Source organism: Melitaea cinxia, chromosome 24 (assembly GCF_905220565.1).
Source record: "Melitaea cinxia chromosome 24, ilMelCinx1.1, whole genome shotgun sequence".
In the NCBI taxonomy this organism is placed as follows: domain Eukaryota; kingdom Metazoa; phylum Arthropoda; class Insecta; order Lepidoptera; family Nymphalidae; genus Melitaea; species Melitaea cinxia.
This window is the reverse complement of record NC_059417.1, coordinates 187,911-206,834: the sequence shown is the minus strand read 5'-3', so window position 1 is coordinate 206,834 and position 18,924 is coordinate 187,911. Positions and strand designations below refer to the sequence as shown.

The 18,924-nt window shown below is 36.2% G+C and overlaps 1 long non-coding RNA gene across 1 annotated transcript; it reads left to right on the top strand.

Moving 5' to 3' along the window:
• Nucleotides 1-599: 599 nt before the first annotated feature.
• Nucleotides 600-1,789, top strand: LOC123665471. Its single transcript, XR_006745046.1, has 4 exons — nt 600-734; nt 823-1,052; nt 1,147-1,354; nt 1,500-1,789. It is a non-coding gene; the product is annotated as an uncharacterized LOC123665471 (long non-coding RNA).
• The last annotated feature ends 17,135 nt before the right edge of the window (nt 1,790-18,924 follow it).

Below are 18,924 nucleotides of genomic sequence, written 5' to 3'. Positions count from 1 at the left end.
TTTTCATTAAATTTATAGAAACAATAATTACGTGACGTAAAGTTATTTTTATCATAATTATGATCGATTTATTCATTTATTGTATTACAAGCACAATTTGATAGTCTTTAGTTGTTTGTTAATTTGTTATTCATAGGTCACTTCACTTCCAGTCAATTGAGTATATTATATATAAAAAACTGCCTTTAATTTCTATTAAATAACATGAATATAATAACGAATATAACATAATATAATCTTGCATTGAATTATATACAATAAATAAAAATTAACGAAAATATTAATATAAATACAACATAATAAGGAACGAAATAATAAGCGACAACGCGTGACGTCACGAAGCAACATGTCGGATCTTGTTCACAGTGTTCTTCGTTATGACGCACATTACTCACATCAGTGTTTCAGTGTATTAATCTTTGAAGTGATAAAAAGTTTGTGTGAAAAGCATTTTTTGAAAGTATAATTATATTTTTTATATAACTTAAAAGTTATTTGTCGATTAGCATATTAATGTAAATAATGTCAAGGTTAAATAAGTTCAATACAAAAACTGAACCATATTAATATTGTGTTAAACAAAAAAAAAAGTGTACTATAAACTTCTCTCTAGACGTTAATTACTCGGTGTGTATTGTGTACAAAATACGAACTTGTGGACTAATTTAGCTAGATAAAAATTTGTGTTGTGTGTAAAGCTTCGTTTTTATGTTTAATTACGTAAAACATTTAAGGTTAGTAAAAATCATTGAAAAAATACATTACAATTCTTTACTATTTTTTAAATAATTTTATATTTCAATAATCTGTTTTTTTTTTCAGATGGCTTTTATGTATTATTTTATTTTTAAATAATTCATCCAAGTTTTATTTTTAAATAATTCATCCAATAAAGAATTTGATATATTGAATATCGTAGTACCGGATGTAAATAGCCTGAATCATTGTTAAAAAGTACTAAGTATTGTAAATTATTACAAACGATAGTTAAACATTGTGAAGGGTCTGCCTGACATGGCCAACGTTTTATGTTCAAATAAGTGGCACAGCAGGTAAATTATTATTTAAATTATAGATTTTTAAGAATTGCTATTTCATTGTCATAATAATAAGAAAGTAACTCATAATTACAATTAATATTATCAGAAACAATGGAAGAGGCAGAGGAAAAATTAATAAGATTAAAAAGAACCCCTATTCTTCTCTACCAATAATGAGTAGTCTGCTAAAGCAAAAGTGGCTGCTGTTGAAAAAACTTTCAAATTAAAAGCTTTAGCATAGGATTGATTAAAAATAGATAATATATTTAGCCAAATAGCTTTAGAGTTAACTGACGAATCCACTGAAATTGCAGGTAATATTTATTATTTAAAATGTAAATATTGTTGATTAATTTCTAATATTTTTTTTACAAGGTATATATATTAATTGATATAAATTTATTTTTAATCATTAATTTTTGAGCTGAAATTTTATTTCAAATTTTTTCATTCCACTAGAACCTAAGAAATAAAAGCCAAAAAAATGTAACCAAAAAATAGTGAAGAAACAAGCCTAAAAACATAGTCTCGAATGGTCATCTACATCAATAGCGTCTTTGATATCTTCATCACCACCGTCATCATTATGTAAACCTATAGAAATAAATAATGAAACTAAATAAAACGAATTAATGACAGTACTAACTATATTGTTGACTCAAAAAAAAAGGAAAAAATTAGTTCATAATCTACACCATACCACCTTGATCATCTTCATCATCACCATCAACTAAAAGTAGAAAAATAAGAAAAATTCACTCTAATTTGAAGGACATAAATATGCGTATGGAAATAGCACATGAAGACAGTACATTAGCAACAATTGCTGATAATCCCTTATCATCATCATAAATCTGAAACAGAAGCTGAAATGAATATATTAGCAGCTAGATCATCATCAACAAAAAATACTGTATCCAGTGGTAAGAAAAAAATATATATTGTTTTTAATTTATTAGGATATCTATACTTATTATAATTATTTACAAAATCATAATATAGATTCCATTCTGAAATTGTGGAGTGTTGTAATCGTGATAATATTTATGTATAAATATTTATATTTACATCAGTGTCACAATTTTGAAATTTAAATCATTGTGTTAATTAAAAAAAAAATTATAATATATAATTTATTTTCAACAGATTCTTTGCTGGAATGTATCAAACATAATTATAACAGTCTATCAAAACAATTAGCGAATTTAAAAGGCCATATCTGCTGATGTTCCCAAATCCTGTCTGAAATAAAAAAATAACAGTACTCAGCTGTTAGATTTCAGTTTATTAACAGATCCTGAAGGAAATCCAGTGGTCCAAAAATTAGAATTTAAGCTATCAACAATGGAAGATATTATTTTGATAAATTCAATGAAAAATTGAAAGGCGAAAAATATAAAAATAAAATGGTAAGTTTTTAATAAACTATATTCTTATATACAAATATATGAAAGATCTAATATAGTTGCTCTATCTGACAATATTGAAATTGTCATATTTGATAAAATGCTAATCATAATAATTAATTAATCATACAAATAATTATAATAAATTTTCTTTTCCAGAATAAACGTATATACTTTTCTCTTGATGGAAAAAATACTTTTACCCGTAATATGGGAAATATTATTCGTGTTTATATATCAAGAGATGTCATATGTAGCAGTTAAAGCAACTTAAAAAAAAAAGTTTTCAAAGATACGACTTTTTCACTTCTATAAAAAGTATGTTAATCATTATATAGTGCAGAATTACTATCATTGATACCTAATTAATTATTTCTTAATTATATGTTATTATTTTATACCTAATAATAATTATTTTTTACTATTACTAATTTAATTACCTACATGATTAATTTAAATTTTGATTCGAAAAGAATCAAGAAAGTATTTTCGATAATAAATTCCATCAAGCATTGTCTGCAGTATTGAATAATGCTAATATAATAATAAAGATTGGGATGGGTACAGGGTATCCAGGATCAAAAACTACCATCTAATGAAGATAAATAAAAACAACTATTTTTTTTTGCTGTGTAAAATATTTTGCCAAGCAAACAAAAAGAAAAATTAATTCATAATATTTAATAACAATCATTATTATTATTAACTATAACATAAAAATAATTGATATTTAAAGTAAAAACAAAAATAAATAATACATTTGAAAAATAAATGGAAATAAATATGTTTTTTTTTTCAATCGCATAAGTTTTATTTCTGTTTAAGTGCACAATAAAGTGTATTGTTATGTTATGTTAAGTTAAATATATATAATATGTTATTTTAAATATACATAGTATGTTAAGTAACATAATATCATTTCTTGTTTTTTTTTGACGTGACGTCTAATAAATCGATTAACGCCGGCTTCGTTACGCTCATATGTATGCTTGTGCCGCATCTATCTGATCGGCCTATGCATCCGAGGAGATGTTTTGTTATGACGGTTGTCACGTTTAACTATCGTCTGTAAACCAACTTTGCAGACAACCAAGTTTTTTAATAAACAATTTTGTCAAGACTGTACATTCGTGTTTTATTTAAAAGGACCGCACTTTTTTTTTTTTGATATCGCAGGGTAACCCATTTACGGGTGATATCCAGGATGCCAAGGTAGGCATTCTTAGACCGTATGTCGGCTTAGTACTTGGGGGTGCACTACCGACCAAAACCCCTGCGGGAGCCTTCAGCCGCTTTAATTGGAGGGTCCCGGATCTGCAGGCAACAGGATCCCTCCAGCGACAGGCTGGCCTCGGCGAAAAGACCAGACTTCTCCATGGGACTGTCCGGCTCACCTCTGAACAATCCCGACGACGCCATGTCTAGCAGGACCGGGTTCCCATCCCGGCCCGACATGGGTACAGGGGCGTTACTGGAAACGCATTAAGTAGCGCCTCCTACGCACCCCCGTTCGTCGCCTGCGGACGGAGGCCTCGTCGGCGGCCCCCTCTCTCATCCGCTCGTCGTTCTCCTTCTGGGACATTACTGTCTCGCAGAAGGAGACCATCGCCTTCCAGGACTCGTCGTCGCCGAGCATCGCGGTAAAAGAACCGCATTGGGCATACTCGATTTGGATCAAGCAACCAAGGACCGGACCGTGCATGCCTGATCAGGACTAGATAAGGCATGTAACGCAGATGATGTATCTGGACCTGACCAGGGAAACCTGATCAGGTCCAGATCAGGTATGACCTGAGATCAGGAAAACCTGATCAGGTCCAGATCAGGTTTTCCTGATCAGGTCCAGATACATCATCTGCGTTACATGCCTTATCTAGTCCTGATCAGGCATGCACGGTCCGGTCCTGACTAGGAAGACGAAAAAATTTCTACTCGGGTACTTGTGTCTCCCCACCGTGCCTCGTAGAGTACGTTAAGCTGTCGGTCCCGATTGTTATCATAGACACCGTGTTAGCGATCGTTACTAATAGTAAGGAAGTTTCCGCTGTTCGTTTAAACCGAATATAAAAAAATCATCATATCAAAAATTTCGATCTAGCGGGTACATCGTTCCATAGCTTAATTGGCTAGAGCGCCGACACGGTCAGTCGGAGACGCTGGTTCGAACCCCGCTGGAGCGGTCAATTTTTGATATGTTATTAAAAATATTTTGAATTCCTAATGTGTGGGTAACACAAAAATAAAATCGTACATATTAAAAATAGCATGGTGACGTCTCCTGTCAAAGATTTTCATTGTAATATGAAACTTTGAATAGTTACGGGTCTCTGTAAAGAACTCACTATAGACGGCGCCACGGTTCGCTTAGACCGAATATAAAAAAAATTATCATATCAAAAATTTCGATCTAGCGGGTACATCGTTCATTCAAAAATGTTAAGGAATATATCCGTTAACCCGCAATGGAACAGCGTGGTGGATTAAGCTACGATCCTTCTCCTATATGGACAAAGAGGCCTATGCAGCCTAGAAGCAGTGCGTGTATCTTTTACTATCCACTATCAATTTTTACCAAACACACCAAACTCGATCATAGTCAGTTGAATTCTACATTACCTAGTTCTTAAAGTAACGCTATGGATAAACTTCGCAAACATTCCAGAACTTTCTTTGCTTTTCTTTTAAACGAAACCTATTAGCAGAAATTACAAAGTACCGAGCGTGCTTCGTGCCGTCGACGATTTCTTTTAAAAGCGAAGGACGGCGAACCAAGTCGCTTCGTAATGTTTATTATAAATCCTATTTTATGAACTTTAATGTGGTTTGATAAACAATGATTTATTACTATTGTTCATTTTTTTTTATTAGTTCAAAAATATAAAAAACACATACTTAACACTTATACATAAATCTGCCACGAAAATTCACAAGAGCTTATCCGGACAAGCCGCCGCATATCATATTATCATATAATATCTATACCGTACCGTACCATGTTATAGCAATTAAATCTAAACTAAGGTAATTACCAAAATTTTGTGACTATTAAACACTTAAAGATTTCAATAAATGTTCTTTTAGTGATCTTCTATATTTGCATTTGTCCAGGTATAACTTTTGTAGGTCTTCGGGAAGTTCATTAACAAATGCAGGTATAATAGTGTTTAACATTCTAGCTCCGTAAAAATTCCTAGCATTCGGCACAACAAATTTTTTGAGTTTTGAATATTTCTTAGGGTATTGGGTCTACATTTTCGATTAATAAAGAAGGATCATTAACTTCATTTAGGACATTGAATTTCACCAACGTAAATAATAAATGAGTATTAAACCTCGTCAAACTTTAAGCGATTGACCTTAATGAGTATCAGCACATAGAGCATACGTTCCAACGTACAGCACAATTATATTTGACAGCAGATTGGCGCAGCAGTCGTAGCAACTGGCTTAACGTAACTTATTAAGCTTTCGCAGCCAATAGTACTTGCTTTTAGACAGGAGGATATCACTCATATAAATATATCATCTTTTATAGATTGGTTACTGTTACCCATATGATAACTTTAAACCTTTCACCAACTGTGTGTGCGCAATTCACACACGGCAGAAGTGAAGTTTCTGAGAAGTTATTCTATCGACGATAATCGCGGTCTCGTGAGAAAGGTAGTAAGTGCCATACAAAACGCGTCGCTTATGCGTTTTGAGCATAATAATAATGTATTCTATGTCATTCTCTACTACAGATGCGTTTCTGTCTTTACCGTGACGCATTTTTTCAATTCATTGAGTTTCAAACCACAAAGATTCGGACCAGTGCCCTGTGCCGCAGTGGTTAGGGAAAACTGGTACCCGATGCTGGTTAATGAAATGGACTGTATTTCTTCGTATCGTATATTGTTGTTTAAATTTAACAAATATATAAAACTATGGACACTTGGCGTCGCGAATAAAAAAATAATGTTGACGGCTCGGCGTCGTGGATGACAATTGAATTTGTCGCCGCTGCGCTCGCACCGTCGCCGGTGCTCCCCGCCGCCTCCCGTCGCCCGCGCCCCACGCGATCATCAGCCGCACACGTACTCTAACAATCCTTAAGAAGTTTCACTTCGAAAATATAAAAATTCAGCACTAAAACATTCACAGCCATATACAAAATAATTACAGCTACGACTTCCATCGACACTCGATATATTTCTCGTGAACAGTCTGAAATTATCTGACACGTCGACTTGATTCTATGTTTCCTTGTACAAAACACATCGATGTGTATGTCTGTAGAAAACAGAGTATTTAATATTCCGAGGCGGTGTTAGTAGCGAGCAAATTTACAGCCGCTCGGGATTGGAGCCGCGCTAATCCGTAGCGAGCGCACGACGACTGCTCACTACACGCGGCGACTCGGATACGACGCGATATTTCACGATACGATACGACGATTTGGTGAAATATCGTATGATATAAAGATTTCTAAGATAATTTAATGCTAACATGTAAACGCTACTTTCTTTTTAACCTTCAACGCAATAATATGTTCGCTCACAAATGAAAAAAAAAACCGACTTAGTAGACGAAAAAATAGTCAATTAAACACAAGTTATTAAAGAGTAGTCAAATGATGGTAACCAGATCTCGATCAAATTTAAACGATACAAAAAACAAGCATCAGCTTTCGATTAAAAGAAGAATTATTAAAATCGGTACACCTAGTGAAAATTTATGCGGTATAAAGACCACGTTAGTCGAGGAAAAAATAGTCAAGTAAATACACATAATTAGATATAACTCGAAAAGTAATTGTTAGATCGCAATTAAATTTAAATGAAGCCACAAAACACACACCTTTCAATTAAAATAAAAATCATCGAAATGGGTCTTCCCAGTCAAAAGTTACAAGGTAACATACATAAATAAATACAGTCGAATTGAGAACCTCCTCCTTTTTTGGAATTCGGTTAAAAAGAGCTGTGTTATGAATTTTACGTCAATATCTAAGATGCTATCATTTTAGATCTTGAACGGATGAACCGATTTCGATGCGGCTTACTAACATAAAAAGGTATTTTCTTGTAATAGTTCAATGGCAGTATCAGTTTTTTTGCAAAATAATGTAATGACATGACGTCGTCCTTTACTGAGGTATCACGCCAGAAGCGCGGTTCAGGTGCGTGATGGTGCTATTCTACAAGAGAGATGATAAGTATCACTTGAAAAATTACAGACCGATCTCACTTCTGAGCCACGTCTATAAGCTATTTTCAAGGACCGTTACGAATTGTCTCACCAGAAGACTCGACAAATCCTAACCACCGGAGCATTCTGAGTTTCAAAACGGCTACAGTACCGTAGACCACATCCATACGGTTTGGCAGATTCAACACAAGACCGAAGATTATTATCAGCCGTTGTGTATGTTATTCGTGGTCTACGAGAAAGCCTTTGACTCTGTCAAGACCTGGGATGTCCTGAATTATCTGTAGAGATATCATATCAACTGGCAATATAACGTCCATATTCAGCGAACAAGAACCATTTTTCTTCTGGACGGGGTAAGACAGGGGGATGTAATATTACCGAAAATGTTTACCACTACGCTAGAGGATGTCTTTAAGACCTTGGATTGGGGGCGCAGCGTCAACTTCAATGGCGAATACATCTCTACGTTTCGGTAATGATATCGTTATCATCAGTCTCTCTCAAAGATTTCTATCTTTCCTACAGAAATGACACTAAGTACAAGAAAATAAGCAAAGTGAAGTGGCAGGGGGCTGGTCACCTATTTCACAGGATAGAGAGCTGCTGGAGCAGAAAAACTCTGAAGTGGAAACCGCGTGTTGACAAATGGAGTGTAGGACGTCCTCCGACTCGCTACAGCAACGATCTAAGTAGGATTGCCAGTGGTGGCCTACCGGGATGTTTGGCGCGAATTTCGGTGGGCCTTTATCCAGCAATAGACTGCGATAGGCTGATGTGATTATATGATCTATACAAAGGCTATCATAGGCTTTATAACAATCAGATATAACTCCGAATCTTTGCGTGATAATGATATATCGGCCTAATGTTAAATGCAGTTAAGAGCGTCAAGACTTATCGTACTTCACGACACGACAACGACAAGACTTAGTCGTTAGTTTTAAACACACTTTGAGGTATCTTTGACGAACCTCTTTAGAATAATCTTGTTTATATTTAAATAAAACTTTCGAATAAATCCTATTTAAACTCTTTTGTTACTCCTTGCTACAAATTCTTCCCCTTTAATGTCGTATCACGGTATGCATTCAAAGATATTGCGTAATTCGACTCACAGATACAATTTCGTAATGTTACATTAGCACACACATTACCCGGTTCATTGGCCATAATTACGATTGACTGATTCAGCTAGTAAAATCCCACAGCTGAGCATAGGCCTCTTTTTCATGTGGGAGAAGGATCAGTGCTTAATTTACCACGCTATTCCACTGCGGTTTGGGGGATACATTCCTTACTATGAGTAACGATTGCTACCAAGTGTCTATGATAGCAATCGGGACCGACTTTATTTGATCTCCGAGGTACGGAGGGAAGATTAACAAGGGCTGACACAGACAGTAGAGTGTACTGTGTGGCTACGGTACTAAAAAATATAGCCACCCCCTCTCTTCCCGTAGGCGTCGTAAGAGGCGACTAAGGGATAAGACAGTTTCGCTTCCACCTTGGAACTTAAAAAGCCGACCGGTGGCGGGATAACCATCCAACTACTGGCTTTGAAATACACAGGCCGAAGACGGGCAGCAGCGTTTTCGGTGCGACAAAGCCAGTACTGCGGTCACCAACCCGCCCACCATACCCAGCGTGGTGACAATGGGCATAACACATGAGTTCACGTTATTTTTGGCGTAAACTTGTGGAGCACTATGTCCAGCAGTGGACTGTATAGGCTGTAATGATGATGATGATGATGACACAGACAGTAAAGAAATATTTATACAAACACAAATATTCATCCCACAAGCGCGAATCAAATACGCGACCGTTGGTGTTCAGGCGTGTGGCGGATCACCACACCACACCGGTTGTTACGCAAAGAGGGGTGGATGTATTATATTTTGCGTATATCCGCTTATCATTGAACACTGTCGATGTTGACTGTTACATGAGAGTTTGTTCAACGGGATGATTGTTCCTTGGATTAGTGATATATACACCACGCGACGCGAGAACGACACTACACGTAAATTACGTTTTACTAGCGAAAGCTACGTAATTGCAGTTTCAGTTTATTTATTCAACTGCTTCTAATACAATAATATTATAATTTATGACATTCCTGTTCGACTAGCCCGTTGGCGCAGTTTGTATTGACCCTGCTTTCTGCTCCGAGGGTTGTGGGTTCATTCTCACCTCGAGTCTGGGTGTAATATAAATATTTATTTATATATTTATATATGTATTATTTATAAGTATGTTTATCGAAAAAAAATATGTTGCTATACCAGTCTGCTGTTACCTATAACACAAGCGTTAGGTTGCTTACTTTAGGAACAGACGACCGTGTGTGTATTGTGTAGATATTTATTTATTTATTCCAAGATAAAAACAATCGGTTTTCGTAAAATATATTCATCAATAATTATCTAATTGCAATCGAGGAACAATAATTTCAAATTATTTTGACATTTCGAAGGATAAAATAAGCCAATGTCCGAGACCGATGAGAACCGAGACCGACCGACCTGACCGAGACGAAATCATTGTAAAGAACCTCAATCTCTAAGTCACGTTTCTTTTGAACCACGTGACGGCTTATCACACTGACATAAGGTAGAAAAGTGATTAGAGTAAAGGTTTGATACAGTAATAATTTAAAAAATATATACTAATATTACTCTCTTACTTACACATGAGTTCACGTTATTTTTGGCGTAAACTTGTGGAGGCCTATGTCCAGCAGTGGACTGTATAGGCTGTAATGATGATGATGACTCTCTTACTTATTATTATTTACTGAATACGACATTAAATTGTTCAAACTATCGGAGTTGTGCGAGTTACGTCGTAGCACTGTAGCGCGTCGTAGCGGTAACAAGATCCGACCGCTACAAAACAGCTGATACGAACGCTACGAGCGCTACGAATACGTTCGACGCATACAAATACCGTAGAATTCAAGTCTGAAATCAGTTAATGCCCTATTTTTAAATATGCCCAATACATAATCAAGTTAAATACATATGTCGGCACTTGCGCCGTCGTACGCAATTAGCAAGGAATTTATAAACAACAGATGCAACGATCGCGCCTCCTAGCACATCGTTCGATAGTCACCTACCCTCACTCATTATATTACTCGAGTTATTCTGACGTGTATAAGACGATCAGAGAGGCATTCTTGACTCTGGCTTGGCACGATGCACTTGTTGTATCCTGCTAGAAGCTTAACCTAGACTCTTTTAATAATATGAAAGATCCCTGATTTATGAAGCTGGTTCTGATAAAAAAAAATTGAAAAGCAGTAAGAAACATTACCTATACTTGCAATAGGGTGGACAAATCTACAAACCTACTTTGTGGACCTGTTCCTAATGCTGATTCTGTCAATAAATATTTTTGCGAAATCGGACAGTCATTGGCTGAGAAACTCATTCAGCCTTGTGTCACACCTGCTCAAAGGAAACAGGATTTCACCCGATCTCTCAACTCTCTTTTGCTTTGGCCCAATGATCCTGGGGAGATAAAGGTCATTATCGTGTCTCTGAAAGATGGCTGTGCCGCTGGGGTTGATAACATCCCCGCCTGGCTTATTAGACGTAACTGTTATTTACTCGTTGCACCCATCACCCATCTTTTTAATGTTGTACTGTTGACCATTCTGGTGTAATGGTGCGTGTGCCATGTCGGCGTCTAAACTCCGACGGTCGCGGGTTCGACTCCCGCTCGGGTTGGATATTTGTTTTTGAACAAATATTTATTTCCGGTCTCGTTGTTCGTTCTTGTGTGTCTCACCACCGTGCCTCAGAGATCACGTTAAGCTGTCGGTCTCGATTGTTATTACACACACCTAAAAGCGATCGTTACGCGTAGTACGGAGTTCATCCGTGAACCCGCATTGGAGTAGCGTGATAGATTAAGCTCTGAACTTTCTCCTACATTGGGAAAGTTGCCTATGTCCAGCAGTGGGATATTGAAGGCTGAATCGACTGCTTGAGCAATTTTATAATGGCATACCGAGTTACAATATTCTCTATAGGAAACAATTGCTACAATTTCATGTTCATTTTTAATTTAAAAACGACCGTCCATCTTTACTAAAAATGAAATCACGAAACAAAATATAAAATATGAATTTAAACAATATTTTATATTGTTAATAAAAAATCACCCAGTGTGTATCCACAAGTTACTGCGTCTGCATCATCGTGCTGTAATTGTGAGAAACGATTGGTGAAACTTGGTGTAAGAATGTTGATCGTATTGTTACTGTTAACTTATTATATTAACTAGCTTTTAACTGATTTCGAATAATTACATTTGCTCGCATAAGAAAATAAACAGACTTCCATTACATCGACAAGTAATAGAACGTAGGTAGACGAAAAAATAGTTAAGTAAATACGCGTTATCAAAGATTACTTCAAAGGTTGTAATCAGATCTCGATGAAATTTAAATGTGATCACATGATAAACATCAGCTTTCGATTAAATTAAAAATCATCAAAATCGGTACACACCGAAAAAAGTTATGCGGTGTAATACAAGTTAGGTCGACGAAAAAATTGTCAAGTAAAACCGCATTATTAGATATAACTCGAAAAGTAGTTGTTAGATCTCAAATAAATTTAAATGGGACTAAATGACGCACACCACCTTTCGATTAAATTTTTTTTGTAGAAATCGCTCCATCCAGTCAAAAGTTCTGATGTAACATACATAAAAAAAAATACAGTCGAATTGAGAACCTCCTCCTTTTTTGGAAGTTGGTCAAAAAGGAGGAGGTTAGTTCAATTCGACCGTAAATAGGTATATATATTTTTTTAATGTATGTTCGGGGATAACTTCGTCGTTTATGAACCGATTTTGATAATTCTTTTTTTGTTGGAAAGGAGATATCCCAGCTGTGATATCTTGATAAAGAAACCAGAGATTGGGATCTCATCATCAGATCCTGGTTTCCCTCTTTCCCTTGATTTCTCTGGGGAGAAATCCTGGGGGGAAACCCTTGAAAATCCACATAACTTTTTACTGGTTGTACCGATCTTTTGATAAATAAGAATCTTAAGCGCATGAAAGCTATTTAGCAATTTTATTTAATTTACTTTTCAAATCAAGCTCGTTTGAAAACTTATAACTTTTTTTATGTTTAATAAATATGGTGTTATGTTCAAGTGATAGTAACATGTTATATAAAAATACACTTTTATATTATAATGAATACAACAACAACGAAATTTTAATAAAGAGAAAAACTTATTCCCAATACGATGACAAAATACATTTCAAACTTTGTAATAAGCATTTACTTATTCCGCAATAGGGGGAAATTTGACATTTTTTATTCTCTCGTCCCCAAAGACGAAATAGTTAAATAAGTTTATCAAACTCACCGAGTCCGAGGAAGTCACAACACTCGAAACGTCACGAACACGATTACGCAAATCCTATAAGTCACAAGCACACAACGCGACACTCTCCGCCGGCGACCGGCGCCTGACTGCCGTCCGAGACACGAGGCGACGCGAATACCGCTATATAATTTCGAGTTGTGAATATCCTTAAACCTCCCAATATTTGTAATAAAGTTGATTATTCTACTTTCTTTCTGGAACACGAATAGTTGTGTTTGCTCGCAAACGAAAAAAAAACCGACTTCAATTACACCGACGAGTATCAACGTAGATCGACGAAAAAATAGTCAAGTAACTACGCGTTATCAAAGATTACTCAAAAAGTAGTTATCTGATCTCAATAAAATTTATATGTGACCACATGACAAACATCAGCTTTCGATTAAATTAAAAATTATCAAAATCGGTACACCCAGTAAAAAGTTATTGCGAATTTTTGAGAGTTTCCCTCGACTTCTCTAGGATTCCATCATCAGATCCTGGTTTCCTTATTACGGTACCAAACTAGGGATATCCTCTTTGCAACAAAAAAAGAATTATCAAAATCGGGACATCCAGTAGAAAGTTATGTGGTATAATACAACGTAGGTCGACGAAAAAGCGTCAAGTAAAAACGCATTATTAGATATAACTCGAAAAGTAATTGTTAGATTTCAAATAAATATCTGACTAATGAAACATTTGCTATACACGAGGTAGTCGAAAAAACAACTCTTTTAAGGAAAAGGAAAAGGATATTTTAAGGAAATAAATAAAAGAAAAGCTAAAGGTAAAAGGCTTGTTTATAGTAGAAAAGTGGAATAAAACGCAATTCAACAAGAATAATGTTGTTTTTGGTAAGAAGCCAGTACTTCATACATTGTATATTTTTAACCGACTTCAAAAAAAGGAGGAGGTTACTCAATTCGACCGTATATATATATATTTTTTTTTATGTATGTTCGGAGATAACTTCTTCGTTTATGAACCGATTTTGATAATTCTTTTTTTGTTGGAAAGGAGATATTCATAGTTTGGTACCATGATAAGGAAACCAGGATCTGATGATGGGATCCCAGAGAAATCGAGGGAAACTTTCAAAAATCGTAAGGGTGACTAGTAAATTTAATCATGTTTTCATTAAGTACTATAAAGCACTACTATTTAATAAAGGTCTGAAGTCGATCTGATGATGGAGAAGAAAGATAGTCGAGGGAACTCCTCAACAATTTATAGCAATTACCTGCTTTTTGAACTTAATTCGTTTCTATTGATGAGAACTTTGCACCTGTATTGAGTTATAAGTGCCATTACAGTCTGATGATGGAGACAAAAGATAGTTGAGGGAACTCTTTAACGATTTATAGCAATTACCTGCTGTTTGAACTTAATTCGTTTCTATTGATGAGAACTTTGCATATATATGAGTTATAAGTGCCATTTCAGTCTCATGATGGAGACGAAAGATAGTCGAGGGAACTCTTCAACGACTTATATCAATTACTATTCCCGCTCGGAGTAGATATTTATGTTTATACAAATATTTATTTTCGGTCTAGTTGTTAATCCTTGTGTTTCTCCCAACCTAGCCTCGGAGAACACGCTAGGCTGTCAGTCCTGGTTGTTATTACGTACATCTGATAGCGAACTTTACTCATAGTATGTCGACGCGTTAGCGCAGCGTTTGCGCTGGCGTTAGTGGGTTCAATCCCCGCGCACGACAGACATTTGTATTGGCCTATAGATGTTTGTCATGATCGATGGTGTTTGTGCTTTTGTATTGTGTATGTTTCCGGACCCCCGATACAGGAGAAAATCCTACTGGGGGCCGTTGAGTGTGAAGCAAGAATTGTTTATTATAGTCTGAAATATATCCACAAAATAACAGTAGAGCAGCGGGGTTCGTTAAGCTCTAATTCTTCTCTTACATGGAAGAAGAGGCCTATGCCCAGAAGTAGGATATTGCAGGCTGAAGCTTTTAAAGATTTTGTTGGGCTTACTTCGTACTCTTCAATATGTCAAACGTTCTGTTCGTACAAAAATAATACCTTATCAAGAAAGACTGAAGTTTTACATAGGAATACTACTACCTTCTAGGCATGCTGATGTGTCAATTTAACACTGAATTCAAGTTACGTAATCGCATCATCTCTAGCAATGCTCTTTCGTCGTGTGGCCTATTCAATAATTTGTTTGAATCTAAGTCAGATAAAGCTATTCCTTCCAAGGTTTTGACACGACTCAAAGCAACATACACCTGACCTTTAGCAAAATTTTTCTTGCCTAGATCTATAACAGCTTTTTCCAGTGTAGTTCCCTGTAACTTGTGAACCGTAACTGCCCAACTTAAAATCAAAGGTAACATTCGGCGCTCGACATCTCCGTATCCTTTTGTTGCTTGAAATGTTGCAACAGCAGGAGTAATCGATACCCAGCCATTTTCATCTTTAATTCTACTTCCAATCGTATCATCATCAAATTTAACCAAGACACATTCGGGTAATTCCCCTTCTTCAATTTGTTCTCTTCGAAGAGCAGGCCATTTAAATTTTTTAACAATACCCATTGCTCCATTTACAAGGCCATCTGAAACCGATATATTTCGTCTTAGCATAACGCGAGATTCTTCAGCTAACTTTAGCGTTGATAATAAACCTCCACAGTTATTTACATCGCTCGGTATTACGTTAGGCGGTGGTGTCTTTCCATAAGTGGCGACCTCACGAGACTCGTCTAAAGCAATTATGGTATATACTTTATGTACTTTTGAATTTTTTTCTGTCATTAAATCATTATAGTTGTCAACTTGTTTAACGGTTGGGAAGATTCGCACAGCAACTCCGTCAGCAAAGTCCCCTGTCAAAGGTATTCTGCGTCGTTCACATAACAATTCAAGTTGACTGGTAGTCAATTCACCGACTCGCAAGCTATTTAGCAAGTCGATGAATTCGGCATCATTTTGTTGGCGCATGTTTATTGTTAGTTCGCAATACGAAAACTGATGCCATAAATTAATTTCGGCTGCAAACCACGATGGCTGCAAAAAGCACCAGTTTCCCTTGACCGGGGGCAGTTGCATTATATCGCCAAACAATAGTAAGTTGACTCCGCCAAATAATATATTATTGTTTTTGTATTCCTGTAAACGTAAATGTATGATGCGCAAGTTTTCATACGACACCATTGAAATTTCATCAATTATGAGCCAATTGATATGACGCCATCTACGTCTTTCTTGCTCGAGTTTATTTCCAGTTAAACGCTTATAGGACATGGTGTTGCCTTTCTCAATAGGTAGTAAAAATACGGAATGCAGAGTTTTACCAAATATTTGTCGGGCAGCGACCCCTGTTAAAGATGCTACTTCCACAAATTTGGGTTTAAGCAGAGCGTCAACAGTTGGACCGTAACAACGTGCGATGTGTTCTACAAGTAATTTTAACAAGTATGACTTGCGGCTGCCAGCACCTCCCGTTATAAAAAGCAGCAATTGATCTTTGGAGCCATTTAAATCGGCTTCAACTGAGGCAGAAACCTTTTGGAACAAATTTTGTTGTTGGATATTAAGTCCACGTATAGTATTGATGAACAAATCATTAGGCATCATTAGTCTTTCACCATTATCGTCGCAATTGTCATTAACGTTAATAATAACTTCTTCATCTGCACATAGTAGCCCTTCATTATCAGTGGCAAGCGTTTGTCTGGCAACATTTAATGCAGTTGCTTGAGCTAATGCTTGTTGTATTATTTGCTCGGCGTGAGCAAATTCTTCAGGATTAACATTAGCTTGCAAAGGTCGTAATTCAGTTTGCCGTCTCAAAAAGCAAGACTCTGCAGTTTCATTATCCAGTAAGAGGCTAGATTCCTCTCGAAACGGTAGATGGCATACAAGTAAGCTATAGTAATAACTTTCTTTATCACTATTTAAAGTGTAATATCTAGTGCGAAGAACTGCGTTCTTATTCCGTATACGCATTCGAGTGTTGTCTCTTAATTTAATAAAACGTAGGGGCTCGTTATGCGTTTCTCTCAACTCCTCATCGCCATCTTCCTCATTCCACGCTGGATGTGAAACTGTTTCAAAACGTACAGCAAATTCAGCCAGGCTCAGGTTTTCGAGATCGTTGGGTCTCTGTACGTAGCGGTCAAAAATGTTGTTATAAATTGATGACTCATTGCCTTCAACTCGTAAAAGCCTAAATCTTTCATTTGGTTTGCAACTGTTAACAAACACAGTCTTCCGTGAACTCATCTTAAGAGGTAAATGGCATAACCTATAAGCACATTCAGGGGCACTTACCAGGCGTTGTGACAAAATTGCCATAGCCACTGTGAATAATTGATGCCATACTGTGCCCCCTTGTCTCTTTGCTCTGGTAATTGTTTCACGTATTAGATCGCCACTATCGTGTGGTTCACATTTGCTAACGTATTTAGCGACGTAATAAGAAACTGCAGTAACATTGCCACAAGGTTGCACATCAATGTTGCCTTCCCATAGTTCCAACAAACTTGCATTATAATTGTTAACCATACCTTCTTCCACCGTTCGTCTAAGATTACAAAATCGCCCATTATTGGCTAGCGCTTCATCGGGTCCTAAACAAACAGTATTATCACTTGGTGCCCTAGGAAATCCAAATCGACAGGATTGGTTCGTGCGATTCTTATAACAAGTGCTAGTGTGCTTATGAATTTGTACGTTATTTACCAATGCTTTCAATGTATGACTCTCAGGACATAAGGAACAAGAAATTACTCTATCAATAACCGCGGTGCCTTCTGAGGTTGAAAAGTCAGGAAGACCCTCACACCATACCAACATATGGAGATGTGGACTACCTCGATTTTGAAATTCAATTCGGTTCCAATAATCCACAACTTTGCCTCCCAAGCAGTTATCATTTTCTCTGATGTACTTCATCAGCGCGTTTATGCGTAGTGAAAATTGTCTGGCTACTACTATTGGATATTTTTGAACCAAATTGAGTTTCATTTCAAATGTAAGTTGGTCAATTCCATTAATGTCTTTATTATCTGCAATGAGTAACGCTTAAATCATATCAGGCCAATGTAAATCATTGCATGAGAAAGTTAAAAACCACGAAGGAGGCCCTAAAGTTCTTACCATTGCTATGAGTTCCGAACAACATTTTCTCCAATAAGATGCTGAACCTCTTATGTTTTTTATTGTCAGGTGAATATTATCAACAAGGTTTTGTGGAGTATGTTCTCCCTGAGCTTGGCGCATTCTACACGAGACAGAAATGCTAGCCTTTGCTCGATAATATTCAACAACAGACAAAGCATAAAATAAATAATCGTTTCTATGGAATCGTCTGTCATTAGACATTATTCGGCTCTGAAAATAATCTAATGGGGTAATAGGTATATTTCTTTTCTCATTAAGTCCATTTTTACCATCTGGGAAAAGAAAATACCAGGCCAGCTCTTCGAGTCGACGCTCTCGTTCCAAATTCAGCGGCGGGGCGGTTTTCCTTTTAATTTCCGCTAATCTCAATTCAGTTACTGAATCTGCGTTATTTAAATCAACAACATTTTCTAACGCGGGCACTGTTTCCTCAACACTGCAAAGCATACTTGTAGTCTCTATTATCACTGTAGATTCACGTGCTCGTTGTAATGCATGTTCATTAATCTCGATTTCAGAGCTCGATATGGGTACGTTATTATCTGTATTAGTGTGATGTTGATTGTCATTAAATGGTACTGATGTTATTATAAGTGATGTCAATGAATAAACATTCAGTGTGTATTGATTAGACGACTTTTTGACCGTCAAATTTCTTCGCAAAACGTTGTATAAATCATCAATATTTTTGAATCTCATACAACAAGCTGCTCCGTGCAATGGTGCCTTAAAACCTT